This window comes from Nilaparvata lugens, chromosome 9 (genome assembly GCF_014356525.2).
Source record: "Nilaparvata lugens isolate BPH chromosome 9, ASM1435652v1, whole genome shotgun sequence".
Taxonomy (NCBI): domain Eukaryota; kingdom Metazoa; phylum Arthropoda; class Insecta; order Hemiptera; family Delphacidae; genus Nilaparvata; species Nilaparvata lugens.
This window is the reverse complement of record NC_052512.1, coordinates 9,751,100-9,775,482: the sequence shown is the minus strand read 5'-3', so window position 1 is coordinate 9,775,482 and position 24,383 is coordinate 9,751,100. Positions and strand designations below refer to the sequence as shown.

Genomic DNA, 24,383 nt, shown 5'->3' with positions numbered 1-24,383 from the left:
CTTTTCATCCCATCATTGATTTCCTCAATTGCTGATTTGAAATTATTTTAAAATTTTTCTGTCAAGTCTTGTATGCTTTTATCATCTATCACTTTGAAATTACTCTTCATTGAATCTATTATTGTTGGTTTTCGTTTTTTATTGATAAATTTATTGATAATTTCCCAAGTTTTTTTTTGTGTTATTAAAGTTTTTAGAAAACAATTTATGGTAATAATTTTTTTTCCATACGAATCTTATTTGTCAGTTCGTTTCTGAGTGTTTTAAATTGATTCCTTAATTCCACATTGGGTTTTTGAAATAGGTGGAAAGATTTTCAGATACAAACACTAATTGATCATTCTTAGCAAAGGAGGAAATTATCTGAGATTGCTTAATTTTAGGGCCTTTCCGAGCGGAACATACAATTTTTTCCTTCAAATTCCTACTTTTCAGAACGACAATGATAGGAATTATTTTGTTTCTTATTCTAGTCGGTAAACGGTGCGCAATATCAATATCTCCTATCACAAACTCAGGTACAATTTTTTCAACAGTTTTTGTCACTAGCTCATAAACATTCTCATCCTGATTTTCTTCAAGTCCAAAGATTTCTATATTATTTCTACGAAGCATTGTTTAGATATGCATTTTCATTTATGATTCGTGCCAATGTTTGATCATGAAAGAGACGAATCAGTTCATGATTTGTTTACTCAAAATTTTGCAAATGAATTGAATCCAGACTCATATTCATTTGTTAAAGAGAGTATTTTCCATGATGCTACTGAGCTCGAATTGTTTGTACCTCTTCCTTCTTCTTTAAGGACTAATAGACATAATATGAATGGTGTCAAATCCAACTTCAATTCACTCACTCTCAATATTAGAAAAAACCAGTTGCACTTTGATGAATTCATACTAGCTTATGATAAATTTCTTCAATCGCTTGACTTGATATTTTTTACAAAAGTACAAACTAAATTTCACCTGATGGATCATTTGAAAATTTAGGGTTTCAATAAGCATTTCTGGTTGCGAGAAAATGAAGGTGGTGGTGTTTGTATTTTTCTAAGAAATTGTTTTATCTTCGAAAACATACATTATAATTTTGTTACTTTTGAAAATGTTCAAGGATTTATACGTTCTAGTATTAATGCAAATTTCAAAACTTATTTCTTGGGTATTTATTGTCCTCCTAATTTATCTAAGTCTAATTTTATCAAAGAGCTCGATGAAAATATCAATAAAGTACCCATAGATTGTAACTTCTTGTTGTCAGGTAATATTAACCTCGATTTGAATGAGGATAGGTGTTCTATTATGAAAGAATACTTAGATACGCTCTATTCCAATGGATTTGTTAGAGGCATTTGGAGTAATACAAGAGAGGTTTTCCGGTGCAGGGAGTACCGGTTAGATCTTGTTTAGATCATTATTTTGTTCGATGGATGAAGTATGAAGAACCAATCTATACTGGTGTAGTAAAAATAAGAATAAGTGATCATTTTTCTGTTTCATGTTCATGTCCAATAGATCAAAATCTTAGTGTGAATTCAACTATTGGGAGTGATTATAAATATATTTACTTGAAAAATAGAATAAATCGTTACCTCAGCGATCTTGATGTTAATAGCATTTCAAGTTTGAATAGCTGTGATGAGCTCTATAATGAGTTATGCCGAGTCCATGACTTGAGATATGAAAAATCAAAAATCAAAGTTAAAAACAAATCTCAAGTTAAACTTAAAAAGAATTGGATGACTCTAGAGTTGCATAGGAGATCGAAAGAAAGTGATAATTTGTAAAGACACTATGGTACACCAGAGGGCTTGGAAGCATATAAGAAATACCGTAACAAATCAAATAAAGATATTAAAACGGCAAAGTGTAATTTTCTAAAAAATGAATTTGAGACAAACATTAATAGCATAAAAAATACTTGGTCATCAATCAACGTTGCCATGGGTAGACAAGAAAAGTTGTCAGTTGATGATAATATAATGAAACACATAGTGGTTGGTGATAGGCAGGTTGAGGAGGTTGTGGACCATTTCTGCAGTGAATTCACAGAAGGTGTTAGAGCTGCGAAACATGAGTGTAATATTACTACTCATTTAGAAAATGATAATGATACCAATGTTAATGTCCCTAGCTTTGACTTACCTGAAGCAGATGAATTGAAAATAGGTAATATCATCAGAAGTATGAGTTCAAATAAATCTCCAGGGATTAAAAATATTTTGATGTCTGATATAAAAATCACAGTATCAAGTTCATACCGATTATCACAAGATTGATCAATTTATCATCAGAGGGAGGTAAAGTTCCAAATAAATTGAAAACTTCCATAATAAGACCGTTTTTCAAAAAAAGGATCCAGATCAGAAATTTCTAACTATCGGCCCATTTCAATACTTTCTTCACCTGATAAGATAGTTGAAAAGTATATTTGTAATGAATTAGTTATGCATTTAAAAAAATCACAATAATTTAATTCCTTCAGCTCAATTTGGATTCCAACGCGACAAATCAACTTGTAAACTTTTATCCCAATTATGTAATTATAGTAAATTAAATGAAAATTACCATGTTTTTATATTATTTCTAGATTTCAAGAAAGCGTTTGACACTTTATCTTTTCATAAAATTGTACAGTCCATGAGTGAAATTGGTTTGTCCAGACGAGGTATTAACTGGTTGATAGATCATTTGAATAACCAAAAGGTTACTGTGAAAGTAGGAAAATCCTACAGTTGCCATGAATTTGTCACCTCTGGTGTGCCACAAGGCTCCAATCTTGGACCATTGCTTTATTTGGTGTCAGTAATTACAATGGTTGGTGTTTCAAAGGAAACTAAAATATTTCAGTATGCTGATGACACAGTTATGGTAGCCAGCCACACAAGTTTTGATGAAGCAAGAATATTGCTACAAAGAGACTCTGATAGAATGCAAAGATGGATCCATAATAATGGCTTGACTTTGAATTAGAAAAAAAACCACTTGTATGCATATGAGGCCGCCACGTCAAACCTCGAAGTCCACTAATACTACTATACATTCCTTAAATTATCTACCTGAAAATAACTTTGTATCTCCTTGTACTTGTTATTTTGATCTTGTACTTGTAACTTGTTCATTGATGATTCTTCAAAGTGGGGTCCTCACATAAATAGTGTATGCCAGCGTCTTCGCTCATGTCTATTTTGTTTATATAACTTACAGCGATCTGTCTCAAAGAAGACATTGAGAGTTGATTATAAACCTCTAGCTGAATCCGTAGTAAGATACGGTGTCAATGTTTGGGGTAATGCAAGTGGCTATGAAATTGATAGAGTTAGGAGATTACAAAATTCCTTGCTGAAAATAGTTCATTCTAAACAAGAGAGTTACCCTAAGCCGAATTTGTTTAAAAAATAGAGCATTCTTCCTGTAAATGATCTATTCAGATATGATATCTTATTAAATAATTATTTTCCTAATAACTATAAAACGGCAAGTAGAATTTTGCATGAGCAAAGACAAGGTGCTGCATATAAGAGGTTTATTGTGCCCGAATACAATAATTATCATGGTGGATGTGGACTTAGTTATCTTGTACCAACTATTTTCAATGAGTTGCCAGATGATTTAATTGGTCTGGATAGAATTTCAATTGTTAAAAATAAGATGAAACACTTTCTGTTAAATAGTTTGAGTGAATTTGAATGATCTTCATGAATTCTTTCTTTTTTTTCTTGTGTATTATTGTTTGTGATAAGCAACAACTGAAAACCCATTGTTTTATTATTCTATTGCTACACAATACAATTAAATGAATTATTATCAATGTATCAATCAATTTTTTTTCTACTCAAGATTGACAATAATTATTCCTTCTTTTGTTATGATTTGAATTGAGAATTATTTCATTTATTATTTATATTATTTTGAAATCACTGATTGATCATATTAATGTACTATTTCCATGTTTTTTTAAATATAATGTAGAACTTGACTCCTCCAGTCAAACGTTCTTTAGAAGGATTTGGAGATTTATATTTCGACTGATTCATAATTTTTGAATTATTCCACTGAAAAGGAATTCTTCTTATTTTCTGTCATCCTTGCTTTTTTTTCATTCTTCATTTGTTTTGTTTGTAAGATTTCTTTTTATAAGTGCATTTTTCATTTTCGTTTGTTATATTTTCTATAATAAACTCCATTCTTCTGGGGGTACCAGGACGAAGGGAGAAGGAAAAGGAAAGGAAAGATTGTTATTATTACTAGTAGTTCTGTGAACAGTAGACCTCGCGCTCAGTGAGCTACATTGACATGTTGTTATGTTTTCTCAAAAATCAATAAATAATTTATCAATTAAAAATGTCTGGAAAAAATCCTAAATAAACATAGAGCTTTCTGTCCTATATCGTACCGTGACGTGTTGTCCCGGAATATGAGTGTGAGCACTGTTATCAGGTCTGGCTGCAACTGTCTACAACGTTGATGGAAAGATACAATTTCCAAGATGTTCGATGTTTTTGAATGGGTAGTATCATAGTCATTTGTCTACTAACGTTAATGGAAGAAGATACTTCTTGTAGATGTTCGTTTTTTTTGAACGGGTAGTATTATAGTCCACTAGACAGCTGATTTATTAATAATAATTTTTCTATAGTCTGATTTTTACTCTAATATTGGCGTATGAAGGAGGCTCCTTTTTCATTTTATATTATCCTTGAATTGCAAAATTTCCAAAAATCTTGTATATACGTCGATGCGCAATTTAAAAAGGAACATACCTGTTAAACTTCATGAAAATCTATTACCACGTTCCGCCATAATTGCGCAACATAAAAACATATAAACTATAGTTTGTTTAAAACTACTTCATACTTCGCCTGGAGGGGCGAACTAACGTTGGTGGGAGCTGACAAACCAGTTCAGCCAATTGGAACGGGAATAGAACCACGCGGTAGTCATGGCAACAGGCATAGATGCCAGATTGTTTAAATACATCGCAACTCGGAAAGGATCAAGGAACCATCATCATTATTATAGAGTTTTCTTGTACCCAAAATTGATTTGATGGAAAGTACCTACTGACCGCCTCTTCTTTCCCTGTCTGTAGGCTTATAAGAGAGTACTCATTATTCTCACTCGTGAATGACCGTGTAAATACGGCAACACCGGCAACACCGCGGCAGCTGCATCCCATCCTACTCACCGTATCCCTCCAAGTACGAAGTAAATTAAAACACACTATAATAAACATTAAGAGAAATGCCAAACCGTCGACTTGAATCTTTGACCTCACTTCGCTCGGTCAATAATAATTATTATTATTATTGAAAAATATTTTTTGTCTTATTAACTAAGTAGACGGAGATCAATTCTGATCTCAAGACTAAAATAGTTGCGATTCAAAGCAGAGACTCATTCACTCTTTTCCAGATCAGAGGCTTAAAAACTTGCGTACAATATTAGTTGTACCAAGAGCTGCTGCTTTCTGCATAATACTCATATGCCCGTTCTCCAACTGCAGTTACTCCATTGCTTGTCTCCATTCTTTTGTGACCAGTCCATTGGCAGACACTACTATAGGGATTATTACCACCTTCCTTAATTAATACATATATTCCAGTTCAACTGACAGGGGCTGGTATTTTCTTTTCTTTTCAGCAATAGTACTCACAAGATTCTCATCAAGGGGCACTGCCACATCAATTATGTAAGCCTCTTTATTCTTTCTGTGAAACAAGACGATGTCTGGCCTGTTAGCCACTTTATTATCATTATTATTATTATTATTATCATTATCATTATTATGATAAGCAACAACTGAAATCCCATTGTTCTATTATTCTATTGCTACATATTGTTACACAATACAATCAAATGAATGATTGGCTGTATCAATGTATCAATTAATTTTTTTTTCAACTCAAGATTGACACTTATTTCTTCTTTTGATATGATTTTGATAGAAAATTATTATCTGAGATCACCGGTTGATTAAATCAATGTACTATTTCTATTGTTTTTTTAAATATAATGTGAAACTTGACTCCTCCAGTCAAACCTTCTTTAGAAGGTTTTGGAGAATTTATATTTCGTCTGGTTTCTTGAATTATTATTATTATTATTATTATTATTATTATTATTATTATTTTATTATTATTATTATTATTATTTATTATTATTATTATTATTATTATTATTATTATTATTATTATTATTATTATTATTATAATTATTCTATCAGATCATAATCCCCTGGTGGGAGACTTCAGAATAAGAATGAGAAAGAACAAATCAAATGATGAGAAATTAAGATGAGAAATCAAAGGCAGAGGTGATACGGACTCTTAATGATCAGTATGAAAGAACAGACATAAGTAATGTGGGAATAGAACCGGAAGGTCTACAAAAATAGTACAACATATAAAAACGGATTTGCTGAAACCAGATAAGAGGAGGAATATACCATGGATGACCGCAAGGAGATACTTGAACTTATAGAGGATAGAAGATTGTCAAGGGGTAACAAAGGTGAGTACTGTAGGATCCTAAAGATCATTGTGAAGAAAAAGAGAAGCCAAAGAGAGGGAAATGATTGGAAAGTGTAAAGAGATATTTACAGAGCAAGCACGACGACTTCAACATCTACAAGAAAGTGAAAGAGCTTACCGGGACTGGCCGAAGGAAGACAGGAAGAGTGCTATTATCAGATGAGGAAGATGTAATTCTATATTTGGAAGAGAAGAAAGAACAGTGGACAAAGTACATTGGGAAACTGTTCGAAGACAGCAGAGCTGGAGGCATCCCACATGAGGCTGGAGAGTGTGGACGATGCAGCAATCAATCAAATGAAGAACGGGAAAGCAGCTGAGCCCGATGGAATACACGCAGAGTCTCTAAAACTCCTTGGAACCGAGAACATAAAGCGGTTAACAAGCATTTTTAATCAGATTCACACATCGGGCAGGATCCCAGAGACATGGCTGAATTCGGAGTTCATCACTTTACCAAAGAAACCAAGTGCCAAGACCTGTGACGACTATCGCACCATCAGCTTAATGAGCCATGTGCTGGAGCGGTTTCTGAAAATAATTCGTAAACATATACAAACTGTTTCAAGAACAGTTAGCGCTGAATCAATTCGGTTTCTTGGATGCTGTAGGTAGCCCTCTTTAGCGTGCAAGTACTCGTATTTCAACGAATCAGAGATGTTAACTGCAGCGTATTTGCATGTTTTATAAATTATAAAAAAGCATTCGATCGCGTAATACACGAGAAGATGATGGAAATACTCAGAATCATTGGAATAGATGCAGGAACAACTAACATAATAATAAACCTGTACTGAAACCAGTCCGCGGTACTCAAAATACAGGGATAGCATACAGAGGAGATAAATATTCAACGAGGAGTGAGGTGAGGATATATTCTTTCACCTATCCTTCATAATTTACAGTCTGAATTCATCTTTAGGGAAGCACTTGAAGACATAGAAGAAGGCATATCCCTCAATGGCCTGTGTATCAATAATACGATAATGTACTGAGCGTACTGATAATCCATATCACGTATCAGATATACGGATGATACCATCATCTTTGTCTGCAGGTTTGCAGGCACTTTTAAACAAAGAGTTTCACAAGTATGTGCTGGATATGGATTAGAAATGAACGTAAACAAGACAAAACTTCTAATAGTTGACAAGGAAAAAATCAATAATGTCCATATCACTGTCAAAAACATAAAAATAGAGAGAGTGAAGCACACACTTGGGGATTGAAATGAATGAAAATTGGGATAATGCACGAGAGATGAAGTTCCGAATGGAAAAAGCAAGAGCAATATTTGTTGAGATAATTATTTGAGTATCACAAAATAACCCTTGCCACAAAAGTCCGCTTCTTCAGATGTTATGTCTTCACTGTGTTGCTGTATGGAGTTGAAACATGGACAGTTACACAAGAACTCTCTAAGAGGCTGGAGGCCTTCCAAATGTGGCTGTACAGGATGTTGCAAATCTCTTGGGAAGACAAGGTCACTAATGTAGAGGTCCTGCGTCGCATAAGTAAGGAAACGGAAATCATGAACACCGTAAAAAGTCGCAAGTTACAGTACTTGGGTCACATTATGCGGAATGAGAAGAGATACGCACTGCTGCAGCAAATACTCCAAGGCAGAATTAACAGCAAGCGAGGCCGAGGAAGAAGAAGAACATCATGGTTTGCAAACCTGAGGCAGAGGAATGACAAATCATCCGCAGAGCTGTTTCGCATCGCAACCAATAAGATCAAAATTGCACTGATGGTCGCCAACATCCGAACCGGATAGGCACCCTAAGAAGAAGAATATCGGCTAGTGTTTTATTGGTGTAGGAGCGCTACCTGTGCTGACGTCACACGAATGCTCTATGACTTTGTTTATGGAGGTAGTGGGCGTAGACATCATCAACGTTTGAATAATATTTCGAAAAACTAAAGAGTCAAACACAATATAGGATAAAGAGGGAAACGTGTAAAGTATCAGCTATTTTGAATTATTTAGGAATGTTTAATTTCGTTGAGGAAAAACGTTTCCAATTATTGAAATAAGAAAATGAAGATTGACATGAGGCTGCGACTAAACCTCCGTTTCGGAGAGCCAATATTCTTACTTCAGCTGTTTAAAGTCTTGAACTTAGCTGAATCCCGAGCTCGGAAACCAGCCCTTAAAGTTTGGGAAGAGGAGAGAGGAGGAATAAAAATTCATTGACTCACAGGTAGACCCCAGGGAAGAGGAGATCGTCATGATCCAAAGAGTGATAAAAAGAGGGTTACTTTTTGATTGATGACTTGAACGTTTACAGACCTTGAGAGGGAAAAAAGAAGGAAGAAAACCCTTCCTCATGAAATACTCATATAGACAATGCAAGACTGACTTCGTTCAGCGCATGGCACCGCTTGCTTTGTGAACAATGCAATTGTTACAAAAACCTTGTAGCACAGCGTTCCAATCTTACCTCAACTATCCTGCAGATTGGGAACAAAATCATCATCATCTCTCTCTCGATCATTGAAGAATTGATTTTATTGAATAAAAATATATTTACAAGCATGAAAATAGATCTTTGACTTTGTCTTTCTAATGACCAAGTTTCAATTATTCTGGTTTCGTCTGGAAAAACATTAGCTTTGAGTTGATTCCGTAGCCCTGCAATTACAATTGTCTATACGGAACAATAGACAATGTAGTCTATTGTAGGAATGGATTCTCTTGAAAATCGAAGTGGTGGAAGAGGAGCAGAACTCTTTGAACTTCACTATAATGAGGTCCACGTTATAATGACAGTGTTTGATTAGCAAATAGTATTCCTTGTCTATCATTCAACGAAGCAAATAGCGCTTACTCTTTCTCGCTTCGTTCTGTTGCCAGATCGTCTCTTAACAATTCAATTAAATTTATTTTTTATACACACATACAAGTTTGATACATAGATTAACAAGAAGAATGCATGCAAACAACAACAAAACCATAAACATTAAACAAAAAAAAAGTGGTTAAAAAAAAAGAGGGGATATTGGAGGGTTTTTCCAACTATGGATATCCATGTACTAGGAAGACCTTCAATCCTTGAGATGGTGAAACAGGTATCAGGGAAAGTAAATAGACGGTATCAATGTGAATAGATGGCATACAATGTAGATTAATAATATTAATTGAAAAAATATTTCATCCTAATTTTATCATCAAAACTCATTATGAAATTATTGAAAAATATAATTTCTCGTTTTATAAAATATATTGATTATTTTAAACAAGAATGAACAGTTAATATTACATCAATAAATCTGTTTCAGCTATCGTCTATAGGAGGCAAAGACAAGACAGAGGATCGGCAACATTCTTCTCCTATCTTTCTCCACTGCCATTATAACGTGGACCTCACAATACTTTACTGATGAATGAAACATAGCATCATGGGACGAAACATACAGCAGAATGCAAATATGATGGCGAGGACGTATGATAGCACTATCGTATAATGATTATTGCAATCAAATCGTGGGTTGGAAGCGCTCGAAATACGGGCACGGTTCATTGAATCACACTCACTTCATCCAGAATACGTGATACGACCCGAATGTGTAATAAGCGAATAACAATTGTTTTGTTGATCATGCATCCACATGACCGAGCCACGTAATGTATGAGTGATCATGATTGCAGTGCCTACACTCTCCACTCTCCAGAGTAAACATGGAGTGACTAGGAGCGTACAGTGTGGTCACGACGAGTCTTCTTTCAAATCAGTTCAATGATTTGCGACCATTTTGTTATTAAATTCGAATAGTTTTCCTGTGCTATTCAGAGAGAATTTATTGCAAAAACAGACTCGTCCCTTCGTAGATTAGAAATCTACTTCGACTAAATTTTTTACACTTTCGCAGGTAACCCGTGCCCTGCAACGTCCATTTGAAAATCTGACAAACTGAAAACTTGACGTGATGAAATATTGAAGAATTGAGAATAGGACTATAACCATCCTCGGTTAATTAATAATCTATAATTATTGTTAAACAAAAATCCAAATTAAATGCTTTAATTCACTTCGAAGACTTTTGCTACTGCAAATATTGACAACAGGGTGAACAGCTAGATGGCAATTCGATGAGCGCTACTATTCTGAAATTATTTATCAACCCGGGAATCGAACCCAGTACCTTATAATTACCGGTCAGGAATGCTTACCCTTACACCAAACTGACAATCTCTGGATAGCAGCGCTCATTCTAGTGAAAATTATTAATATCAATTCATTGGCATTCGAATAATTGCCAAGATTTCCATCTGTTAAATAATCTCAGATTCCAAGTTAATCAGTCCAGTAATTAAGACATGATCATGCGTCAAACAAATTCCTCTCCCGTACGTGTATAAGCCAGTTACCCTTACCTTTACCTTCACTTTATTTCAGTACCGATAACAAACTTAAGCAGGTTGAGGGTAAAATAGGATAGCTTATCTATCTCAGATTAGGTGCAAAAAAGAGTAGAAGTGAAGACTGTTTTTAGCATTCTTTTCCTCCACTTCACGACCCTTTTCAATACTCTTTCAGAGTTGAACTGCTTTTTGTTATCTCTTTCTCATCCATTTTATCATAATATATATCTCTCTCTCTCGCCCTCTCTTCCCTGCTTCATATTTCTGTTTCCTGTTTCACATTTCCCTTTATCTCAATTATTGCTGTCTTTCATATTATTTTTCAGCCAGTTTTCAGCGTAATATCTCTCGGGCATAAAGTTACACTCCTGCTTCTCTGTAATTTATGCCATTTTTATTCTCCATTTCAAAAGTTCTAAGTACGGCATGTTATTTATTCATCCAACGATATAAGACTGCCCGTATTCCTATTCCGAATTTCTCCTTGCAATTGTTATTCTCTCCATGCTTCCCTTCTTCCTGCCTGGCACCTTCTTTTTGTCTACTCATTTCCTTCTGTTTCCCGGCTTTTATCATTCTGTACCAATTACAGTTTGTATTGTTCTCTGTATTTCATTGAATCCTTTTCTGTCAATCTTTCTAACTCATCAGCCATTTTTTATTTTCCTTCTCACTTCTTCTTCTTTCTTCTTCTCCACCCTCTTCCTCTTCTTCTTCTTCTTCTTATTCTTCTTTATCTTCCCCACCCTCTTCTTCTTCTTATTCTTCTTTATCTTCCCCTCCCTCTTCTTCTCCTTCTTCCTCTTCTTTTTCTTCTGTAAACCGTTGACCTCTTTGCTATCCCCAAACAAATTCCCAATTTTCATTTTTTGTCAATCTTCTTAACTTATCTGTCTTCTTTCAATTGCCTTTTGCCTCCTTCTTCTTCTTCTTTTTCTCCTTCTCTCCCTCTTTCTTTCCTCTTCTCACTTCTCCTCCTCCCCTTTTTCCCTCTTCTCCTTCTCATTTTTCCTCCTCTCTTCCTCCACATCATGAGCTGATGACAACTTCATTTTTGTATCTTCAAGAATGACTCCACGGTTTTTCAACTTGTTTTCTAAATATTAGAAAGAGTCAGTCTGATGTGAGTTGCATAAATTAATATAATAATAATAATAATAATAATAATATCGAGTGACCTGGCTGGCTCAGACCTGGTGTCAGATAAGGTTAGAATTTCACGTGTACAATTGGTATACAATTTTACTCCGAAATCAACATGGAAATTATGAGTTTTGAGTTTGAATGGCCTAAAATAATTAGAAATATTCCACTCAATTACCACTTGTAACGATATGATATTGATATATTCAAGGGAATCTTGAACCATGGAAGAAACACAAACTTCTAAACACAGACTATGATGCAGATGTAACCTTCAACTAAATCCGGAAGAGGAATAGCTCAAGGCTACCTTATTTCTTCTCGTTATGGGCACGTTAAATTGTCGAGACCGATTGAAGTATGATAGTCCTAAGGTCCATTGACGGCTTCAATGATATATTGAGGCATTTTTTCTCGTTATGGTCATGTTAAACTGTCAATCCCGGCCGAGGTATCACAGTCGTGAGGCCTATTGATGGCTTAAATGATAAATTCAGGCTATGTGGAACTCCCAACAAGCTATACGAGTATTATTATTCTTCTCTTCCACTCATATTCATGTTGTACTTATTGTGAGAATTGATTGAGGAGTAGTAGTGGTGGATTATATCATGAGCATCAATGAAGGGGGGTCAGGAAAATCAGGATCAAGGGAAGAAGGAGAGAGAAGAGCAAGAGAATGTTATAGGGGAATTTAAGGGCCGGTTTCCAGCTTGGGAATCAGCTAAGTTCTAGACTCTGAATAGCTGGAGCCAGAAAATTGGTAGGTAGCACTACCTCCGTAAACAAAGCCATAGTGCATTCGTGTGACGTCAGTACAGGTGAAGCCTCTACACCAATAAGAACTCGTTGATATCAGCTCATGTATATCAGCTAGATGAGTAAACTGAAGAAGATTGACATAAATATCGTAATGAGAGACTTCAACTCCAAAGTAAGGGAAGGGAAAACCTCTGACGTTGTTGGCCCGTTTGGACTTGGAGAGAGAAACAAGAGAGGGGACTCACTGGAACTGTTTGCACCAACACATGTCTTAGTTGTAACAAACACATGGTTTCAACAACCCAAGCGCCGGTTGTACACCTGAAAAAGTTCCAGTGACTAACCAGAAAAGCTGATCAGATATTAGATTGACTTTATCATGATCAACAAGAGGTTCCGAAACAGCTACATGACAATAAGGACTTACCCAGTCACTGATATTCTATCAGGAGGGTGAGGGTGACTGATAAGTACGTATAGTCGTTGGTGTTTTTGCTGGTCAAAATTCCAGGTATTTGAGTGGTTTGCTGTCTAGTGAGAGATTTAAAAGTCGGCATACCGGTTTGAATGAGGGCTGAGAACAATTGTGTCAAATATATTTGCGATTCCTCAAGTATTAACAGATATAGAGCGGTCTTTCCATTACGATCACTTCGTGAGAATCAAAAGGATTAAAATAGCCATCATTTTCATTAAAGAATTAATCTTATTTTCTTTCAAGAGTGATGAGTGGGTAGAGTAGTGTCCTCGTCTCCTCACCCTCCTCCCAAACTGCCGAACTCTACTAACGGTTGATTACAGCCAACAGCTGTTGTTTGTGCAACGCTATCTCGCTCCAAAAATGGTCTGCAGACTTATGGTGTAAGTTTTGATTTTTTGGTTCAGTACCTACTGTTTTCTGGATGGGCACTGTCTTTTTATTTAAGTTATTTCGCTTTATAATACAACATTACTTCTTCCTAGTCTCCCTCACATTTTGGTAGAGAGTTAGTGGGAAGAATACTTTGAATATTCTTTCCGAAGAATGAACATTGATGTGTCCAAGGCTCCGCCAATTTATGTCGATGCATAACAATATTATCATATTTAATATTTCTCATAATTATTACTATATTTTGTAAATTCATCCATAATTTTGCTGTATTGTAAGCTATTGTATATAAGTGTATAAGCCAGTATATATTGTGTAACCAACCCTACTTGAGTAATCTCAAATAAGACTGCCTAACAAGTAGGAAGCAATGCTGGTCATGAGGGCCAGTGAATATTTTGGCAATCCTGGTTGAAATAAAATTTAAGCCAAGTTTGATTGAATCTTATATTTTCAAAATTAAAATCAATTTCATTTCTGAAGTTACAAAATAACAAGTTTACAAGTTTTGATTATTACATCTATGTTAGTAACCCGGTAGGCCTACAACTGAAGCTTCAGTGTAATGTGGAATCGTAGATAAGCGACGATTATCGAAGTTTGAAACTCATAAAATTCGATGGACTTGGTTGAATTAGAAGCCGAATTGTAAAACAAGTGTTCTGCTTACCCCACTTCGAATTGTAAATGGAAATTTAACTTTCATACTGTACTTGAATTCCAAAATTTGGTTGAATTTGCTTGAGTTTATGGAAAATGTTTAGTCTCCTTCATCCTGTATTTATCCTGGTATTATATTTGTCCGGTCATTCAAAATTAATGGTAAAATAAAAAAAACCCAACTGGGGTTATTCAAATATAAAATTCAATCAGGCATTGTAGATTTACATTTATGCTACTTTAGCATAATTTAAAAGAAAAATTTTGTAGTAAAATTTAGATATTTCATTATTCAAATTACATGCTACATTTTGAGATGCCACAGCTAGGCCTTTTAGAACAAGAAAAAAGAAATCCCTGGCTGGCCAACCGACAAAGCTTCGTCCAGTTGTACCAAACCAACAAATCAAAATTATTAACTAGAAATTTTAATAAATGGATATTCAAAGTTATGTCCAAATAAGGAGAAAATAAAATAAATGAAATAAATAAAATAAAATTAAGTAATTAATAAATTTTTGGTACGAACCTCCACAACTGGGGGTATTTAATTTAGGAACCAAATTGTACCAGAAATTTATTCAAGATAGGAGTTAAATAAATAGAAAAGGAGAGCAATTGGTCGGCCGCCCAAAGAAAATGGAAAGTAGAGGGAAGAGAAAGAGAAAGAAGAGAGATAATTGTCAATTGATCAGGTCGACAAGGCTCAAAGAAGAAAATAAAATCTACAAGCATTGGACAAAACTTCAAAAATCCAAATTACCAAAGAGAAAAGCAAGAGTTAGCATGAGTTACCGAGAGAAAACTGAGCAATGAGTTTAGTGAGCAAATAACACATTATCAAAATAACATATACAACTAAATTGATACACTGTAACTTACTTAGTTACGAAGCAATAATAATTACAATTCTTAAATATACAGTACATTCTTCATCATACCATGTTACAAGAAATCAAGTGACACAATAATTGTGCAGAATCACAAGTTTCCAAAGAACACAACAAAATTTTACACAAATAGAATAGTTACAAGAGTAACTACCACAAACATATGGGTGCGTCCACCACATATGTGTATTACAATAAAAATCTCATTATGAGAAAAGTCTACTTAAGGATTATTTCCCATTTTAAGTTGACTCACATGTGCTCGTCGCACAAATGTTTGTCCATCGGTTGAAAATAATTTCACACTGACTGGACTAATCCATTCTTTTATCAAATAAGGTCCAGAATACCTGGGAAGTAATTTGGCAGTAATCTGATTACATGCTTTACTAACAGGATTTGATTTTAGGAAAACAATATCACCTATCTTATATGGAATTGGATTTCTATACATATCATACCTCTTTTTACTGGAATTATGAGACTTCAATAAGTTATGATAAGCATCTTTCCATATTTTGTTAGTATCTTTAACAAACTTCGTTGGTAGTATATCATCAATTTTCCAAATATTGTTTATAGGATTATTAACTTTATGACGAAACATCAGTTCATGAGGAGATAACTTGCTACTCTCTTGGAAAGCACTATTGAATGCTAAGGGAAGCCACTGTAGAGTTAAATCCCATTTATTCTGTTTGTCATGATTAAAGCTAATAAGACAAGATTTTAAATTACGATGTATTCTTTCTACTTGGTTAGGTTTAGGATTATATTCTGTTTGAGTTATATGCAAAATTCCCTTTTGGAAACAAAAGTTTTTAAAGAAATTTGATTTAAATTGAGGACCGTTATCAGAAACTACATATTTAGGGACACCAAAGTTTACAAATATTTTCTGAAGCTCCTTACATAAAGACTCAGAGGTTGCTTTTCGTAATGGAAGTAGCCATGAATACTTAGTGAAAGCATCCATACAGGAGAATATCATGGTGTTACCACTTGTTGTCCTTGGTAATGGCCCTACAAAGTCCAAGAACATTTTTTCCATTGGTTGTGAAGCAATAGATGAACAAAGATAACCATAATTAGTTTTTTGTGCTGGCTTACTCAATGAACATAACTTGCAGGACTTGATGAAAGCAACTAGATCTTTAGAAATACCCTTCCAAATAAATTTTTGTTTTATTTTGTTTAGTGTTTTTAGAAAACCAGAGTGACCGCCATAAGTAGTTTCATGATAATATTTGAAAATCATGGGCTTCAAAATACTAGGAAGAACAATCTTGGGTTCCTGATTATTTCTGCTATTATAAAGAAGTACCCCTTCAGAAATAGAATATGGAAAAATATCTTCTCCAGATTCCTTCTTATTCATTATCTCTATTATGAACGGATCCTTTTTTTGATAATCAGAAATCTCAGTAAAACATAGTGGAAAGTCAGATAGAGCAACGTTACACAAAGCAGGAGAATCAAGACTTTCAAATTCATTAGGAGAAACATTATCAGTAGATTCCTTATCAGGATTTTCATGAAACATCCTACTAAGATAATCAGCAATCACATTATCAGTACCCTTGATATGTTTGACATCGAACTGGAAAGAACTTATTCTAAGAATCCACCGGCCTATCCTTCCTAATGGCTTGGGATTCTTAAGTACCCATTGCAGAGCACTATCGTCAGTATGTAAAGTAAATTTCGTATGCTCTAAGAAATATCTGAACTTTCCAATACCAAATAACACAGCAAGTGCCTCTTTTTCATACGCCGAATATTTCCTTTCTAAAGTGGATAATGTTCTGGATGCAAATGCTATTGGGGCAAGAGTACCGTCATAATCCTGACTCAAGACACAGCCAATACCTACACTAGATGCATCTGTTTCCAGAACAAATCTACGATTAAAATCGGCAATTTTTAAAACAGGAGGCTGGGTAATTATCATTTTCAATTTGTCAAATGCTTGCTGGCATTCAGTACTCCAAATGAATTTTACATCTTTCTTTCGAAGTGCATTTAATGGGGCTGCAATGGTTGCCAGGTCGGGAATGAATTTATGGTAAAAATTTAACAAACCAATGAATCTCTGAATGTCTTTCACCCTTTTCGGTACAGGACTGTTTACAATGGCCTTAGTTCTATCAGGGTCGATGCTAATAGAGTTGTGAGAGACAATGTGTCCAAGAAAAGATATTTTTGGAACACAAAATGAGACTTTGGTAGGATTAACAGTTAGACCTGCACTACGAAGACGGTTGGATACCTCTCTCAGTACTTCTAAGTGGGATTCAAGAGTTTCAGTGTATACAATTAAATCATCAAGATAGAAATAAACGTTTTTAAATCTAAGGTCACCAAATATTTTCTCCATTAGGCTGGAAAGTACTTGAGCTCCAGAAGAAATTCCATTTGGAATTCTTTTATATTGGTAAAGTGCAAAAGGAGTAATGAAAGCAGTTAACTTTTTAGAACGTTCGGTAAGAGCAATCTGTCCATAAGCATTATTCAAATCAAGAGTAGAGAAGTACTTGGCTTTCGAAAAATGATGAAAGGATGTATTTAGATTTCCAATTGGTGCAGAAATTAATTCAATATTTTGATTTAGACGCCTATAATCTACTACCAGTCTGAAATCTTTCTCTTCAGTGGGATTTTCAGTTTTTGGTACAAGAAAACAAGGGCTGCTATACTGAGAGTCAGAGTTTTCAATAACTCCATCATCCAATAATTTCTGAATTTTACTTCTCATAACCTGAGTTTTGAAAGGAGTAAGAGGGGAAGGTTGACATCTAACAATTTTATTTGAAGTCAGTTTGATATCATACTGTACTAAATCAGTACTCCCTACTCTACTGGTCAATACATCAGGAAAGTCAGAAATGATTTTGTTCACCCTTTTCAATTCAAAATCAGAAAGATGAGAAACATCTCCAGGAATAATTTTTTGAATAACATTACTAACTGAGAAATTTCTTTTATTAGCATTGTTGTTTGCATCACGAATTAAAGGAAATGTAGTACTAGGGTTGAAGCAAAAGAAGTATCGATTATTAGGTAAATCAATAATCATATCTGACATTTTTATAAAATTAGCACCAAGTCTTATCTTGACTGGCAAATCACTACTCAAAAGGAATTCAAACTTCCAAGTCATATGTTGCAATCTGATTTTCATAATACAAGCCTTTTTTATAGTCATATCAGAAGAATTAGCAGCAGAACAAATCAGGTTTCTATTGAATACATTGAAATCCACCTTATTACTTTTAGTCAACTCATGGAATAAGTTGTATGAAAGAAAGGAGTAAGAGGAACCAGTATCAATCAAAGCAGACTGAGTTATTTTGCTATTTCCAAAGCTAACAGGAATAAAAGGCAGATTATTATTAGAATTGATAACGCCACAAAGTCCTTTTTTAATCTTTCCTAATTGGTTTTTGTGAGTATAATTCTTTTTTATTTTTAGACTTGCATTAGAAATCAGGTGTGGTCTTTTGGAAAACCGCGCCGCTCGTTTTTTGAATAACAGTTACGAGAGATGTGACCTTTCTGATTGCATGTGTAGCATACACTATCATTCCTACGGTTGAAATTATTTTTATTGGGATTTTTATTATTAGAATTGCCAAAAGCATGATTTTGAACAGAAGTATTATTGTACAAATGCATTCTTTCATTATCAATGAAGGCAATATTTTGAGAATGAACTGCAAGCATATTTAGGTCATTGAATGATTCAGGTTTTTTCATGAATACTAACCTACTTCTCTCTTGAGGATTAAGACCAGATATGATTGTACTTACAATTTCAGCTTCACTCTCATCCAATAATGATAATTTCGCTGCTTCTTTGATACTTGTCACGTATGATGATAGGGCTTCACAAGGTCCTTGCAATCTATCAAATTTATCTCTCTTAATTGTTGAGAGAAGACGCTGAGGGATAAAATATTTCAACAAGTCAAGGTGAAATTGTTTGAAGCTAGCATTAGAATTCAAAGAGTACAATATTTCATCACCTAGAGGTCCAGTTGTATAAGGAACAAGAATTTGCAATAGGCTTGTGTCAGACATAACTGATAAATCATGAATTTTTATAGCAGCTTCCAAGAATTTCAATAAGCTATCAATATTTAATCCATCACAAGGCTGAAGATTTTTCAAGAAGCTTTCTACAGGATTTCTCAATTTATTGTAGAAACTTGAATCAATTTCCAAAGTTGGTCTAGGGATCAAATTATTAACTTGATAACCATGATTGAGTTTTGATGGACCAATATTTTCAAATTCAGTTGTAGACTCACCACTTGTACCAGGTTCACTCCTTGTTTATGTAACAGCACAAGTATCCTTTGAACTAGTTCCTGAATTTTTATTAATTACAACTCTAGATTGACTAGGAAAAGGTTCCAGTAAAGCAGCTGGATTCGGTGATGGTGGTCTAGATGGAGCAATCAAGCTTTGTAGTTCAATAATTCTATTATAACAATCAATAAAATGTTTTGCAAAATTCGGAAGCTCATCCAAATTTTCAGTCAAGACAAGAGTTTCTTCACTCTCAGTTTGTAAGAATACAATAATTTGTTTCATCCTATTTGAATAATGCATAAATATTGACTCAATTTTTACTACATTAGCTCTGATTACAGTTCTGTAATATCCAGTTTGCACACCATTTTGTACAGTGTCAATAAGTTTCATTACTTTTGGAAGTTTTTCTCTAAGACAATTGACTGACTCATTATAACTTGACAAATCATGAATAATTTGATTGATACTATTACCTGCTAATGAACGATAGCTAGATCTAAGATTACTCGCATTGCATGACTCAAGACTTGACAAGTCTTCTCCCAAGGTCATGAGTTCAAAAACAAGGTTAGGTTTCACAAGATAATCAGGAATAATTCTCTGAGTTAAAAATTCACTCAGATCAATTTCATCATAAATAGTCTGATTTAGTTTTTCCATGATTACAAAATCGATGGTTATAGCAAGTGAAACAATTCAATACGGTACAAAATACAAATCATGAAAATAATTGCTCAGTACTAAGCTCTCTCTCAGTAACCATACTAAATAAATTATACTTCAATTTCAACCAAGATTTCCATATAAATTAACCACGCTCTGCTACCAATTGTAACCAACCCTACTTGAGTAATCTCAAATAAGACTGCCTAACAAATAGGAAGCAATGCTGGTCATGAGGGCCAGTGAATATTTTGGCAATCCTGGTTGAAATAAAATTTAAGCCAAGTCCGATTGAATCTTATATTTTCAAAATTAAAATCAATTTCATTTCTGAAGTTACAAAATAACAAGTTTACAAGTTTTGATTATTACATCTATGTTAGTAACCCGGTAGGCCTACAACTGAAGCTTCAGTGTAATGTGGAATCGTAGATAAGCGACGATTATCGAAGTTTGAAACTCATAAAATTCGATGGACTTGGTTGAATTAGAAGCCGAATTGTAAAACAAGTGTTCTGCTTACCCCACTTCGAATTGTAAATGGAAATTTAACTTTCATACTGTACTTGAATTCCAAAATTTGGTTGAATTTGCTTGAGTTTATGGAAAATGTTTAGTCTCCTTCATCCTGTATTTATACTGGTATTATATTTGTCCGGTCATTCAAAATTAATGGTAAAATAAAAAAAACCCAACTGGGGTTATTCAAATATAAAATTCAATCAGGCATTGTAGATTTACATTCATGCTACTTTAGCATATTACTCTGTAACATTGTCAGTTCTAATGGCAATGAATTCAACAGAAATGATATTCTGAACTCTGGAGGTCTTTTACCATAGGCATTCTATAACCTATGTCTCAATGTATATTCTATTTCGTTCATTTCTCTATATTCGTTCTTATTTCGTGACAAATCTGTGAACCTGGCTAAAGCTTCCACCGACATAATGCCGAACAAGTGACGTATATTATATCTCTGGGTTCTATAATTCCTATGTCTCAATGTATATTCTATTTCGTTCATTTCTCTATATTCGTTCTTATTTCGTGACAAATCTGTGAACCTGGCTGAAGCTTCCACCGACATAATGCCGAACAAGTGACGTTCAACACCATTGAAAAGTGTTCCTATTAATCTTCCTACGGCCTTATGCAGTAACTGTTTTATATATTTGGGTGCTAAATAATGGACGGTGATTCCGTAGAAGAGAGTGCTCTGTACCATTGAGTAGTAGATCATTCTTTTAGTAGTAATAAGAAGTAATAGCTAATTCTTGAACATTTATAAAGAGCAGCTCTCATAATTTTCAAAAGTGATTTTGAATCCCATATCATCATCAAACATTATTCCTAAATGTTTTAAGCTGTCACAAAAATCAAGTTTTTGACAATCACATCCGTTCATGTGTGGATTATCTAGATATTCTGCTCTATGACCAATTAACTTAACAAATTCATTCTCATTGACATTAAGTCTCTGATTTCTGAATACTATTACTTTAGTCTTTTGTGAATTTATTTTTAATCTATTATTGAAGGAATATTTAATTGCCAAATCCAGATCTTTCTCCATTAAACCTAACCCTGCTCCTAAATCTTTATGTATTATATATAGAATATTATCATCCGCATATTGCATCACTTTACTTTTAAATTTCAGGCTTGCGAAATCATTTACATAAATATTGAATAAAATCGGTGATATTATGCTACCCTGAATCAATCCGCATGATTGTTCATAACTGCTACTAATGTAGGTACCTATTCCAATTTGCAGAGTTCTATCCACGAAATAATTACTTAATAACCTTAGTAGTGTGCCTCCAGCACCTATTCTTATTAATTTCTTAATCATGCTTTCATAATTTACAAGGTCGAAAGCTCTTGTCAGGTCGGTTGTTACAGCTATAACAGATTTATTTTCATTTAAAGATCTATTGATGTCACCTGTCATATTCTCTTATGAATCAATTGTCGATTTTCCCGGGATAAAACCAAATTTACTCTCATTCATCCTATGTATGTTCAGATGTTGTTGCAATTGTGCACCTATGAAATGCTCAAGAATCTTCATGAAGACTGAAACCGAACCCACTGGCCTGTAACATCCCATATTATCTTTTTTTGTACCTTTTTTGAAGATTGGTCTAAGATGTGTTACCTTCATAAGTGGTGGTATAACTCCAGTCTCAACAATTCTGTTGACTAAGTGTATCAATATCTAAAGTAAAATACATTATTGATTGAATCTTGTGGCTTCATCTTGTCTGGACCTGGTCCTGATTTTCTGTTTAGTTTATTAATGACCCAATAGAGTGTTTCTAAGTTCATCTTTTTGAAGTTCATACTTAATCTTTTTCCTACTGTTTAATTTCTATAGATAAAACTATGTGCTTAATCAAATTTTTGTCTTTTCATCCCATCATTGACTTCCTCAATTGCTGATTTGAAATTATTTTAAAATTTTTCTGTCAAGTCTTGTATGCTTTTATCATCTATCACTTTGAAATTACTCTTTATTGAATCTATTATTGTTGGTTTTCGTTATTTATTGATAAATTTATTGATAATTTCCCAAGTTTTTTTTGTGTTATTAAAGTTTTTAGAAAACAGTTTATGGTAATAATTTTTTTTCATACGAATCTTATTTGTCAGTTCGTTTCTGAGTGTTTTAAATTGATTCCTTAATTCCACATTGGGTTTTTGAAATAGGCGGAAAGATTTTCAGATACAAACACTAATTGATCATTCTTAGCAAAGGAGGAAATTATCTGAGATTGCTTAATTTTAGGGCCTTTTCGAGCGGAACTTACAATTTTTCCTTCAAATTCCTACTTATCAGAACGACAATGATAGGAATTATTTTGTTTCTTATTCTAGTCGGTAAACGGTGCGCAATATCAATATCTCCTATCACAAACTCAGGTACTATTTTTTCAACAGTTTTTGTCACTAGTTCATGAACATTCTCATCCTGATTTTCTTCAAGTCCAAAGATTTCTATATTATTTCTACGAAGCATTGTTTAGATATGCATTTTCATTTTTGATTCGTGCCAATGTTTGATCATGAAAGAGACGAATCAGTTCATGATTTGTTTACTCAAAATTCTGCAAATGAATTGAATCCAGACTCAGATTCATTTGTTAAAAAGAGTATTTCCCATGATGCTACTGAGCTCGAATTACTTGTACCTCTTTCTTCTTCTTTAAGGACTAATAGACATGATATGAATGGTGTCAAATCCAACTTCAATTCACTTACTCTCAATATTAGAAAAAACCAGTTGCACTTTGATGAATTCATACTAGCTCATGATAAATTTCTTCAATCGCTTGACTTGATATTTTTTACAAAAGTACAAACTAAATTTCACCTGATGGATCATTTGAAAATTGAGGGTTTCAATAAGCATTTCTGGTTGCGAAAAAATAAAGGTGGTGGTGGTGTTTGTATTTTTCTGAAAAATTGTTTTATCTTCGAAAACATACATTATAATTTTTTTACTTTTGAGAATGTTCAAGGACTTATACGTTCTAGTATTAATGCAAATTTCAAAACTTATTTCTTGGGTATTTATCGTCCTCCTAATTTATCTAAGTCTAATTTTATCAAAGAGCTCGATGAAAATATCAATAAAGTACCCAAAGATTGTAAACTCTTGTTGTCAGGTAATATCAACCTCGATTTGAATGAGGATAGGTCTTCTATTATGAAAGAATACTTAGATACGCTCTATTCCAATGGATTTGTTAGAGGCATTTGGGGTAATACAAGAGAGGTTTTCCGGTGCAGGGAGTACCGGTTAGATCTTGTTTAGATCATTATTTTGTTCGATGGATGAAGTATGATGAACCAATCTATACTGGTGTAGTAAAAAGAAGAATAAGTGATCATTTTTCTGTTTTATGTTCATGTCCAATAGATCAAAATCTTAGTGTGAATTCAACTATTGGGAGTGATTATGAATATATTTACTTAAAAAATAGAATTAATCGTTACCTCAGCGATCTTGATGTTATAGCATTTCAAGTTTGAATAGCTGTGATGAGCTCTATAATGAGTTATGCCGAGTCTATGACTTGGGATATGAAAAATCAAAAATCAAAGTTGTAAACAAATCTCAAGTTAAACTTAAAAAGAATTGGATGACTCTAGAGTTGCATAGGAAATTG

The 24,383-nt window shown here is 33.9% G+C and overlaps 1 protein-coding gene and 1 long non-coding RNA gene across 4 annotated transcripts in view; both read right to left on the bottom strand.

Annotated features, from left to right (window-relative positions):
- LOC111055462 (transmembrane and immunoglobulin domain-containing protein 1) overlaps positions 1–24,383 on the bottom strand; it is a 386,768-nt gene that overhangs the window by 298,073 nt on the left and 64,312 nt on the right. The gene's annotated exons all lie outside the window — the stretch shown is intronic.
- LOC120353034 lies at positions 1,938–23,032 on the bottom strand. Its single transcript, XR_005572153.1, has 4 exons — positions 23,022–23,032; positions 11,869–11,873; positions 9,143–9,147; positions 1,938–2,064 (listed from the first exon to the last, which is right to left on the bottom strand). It is a non-coding gene; the product is annotated as an uncharacterized LOC120353034 (long non-coding RNA).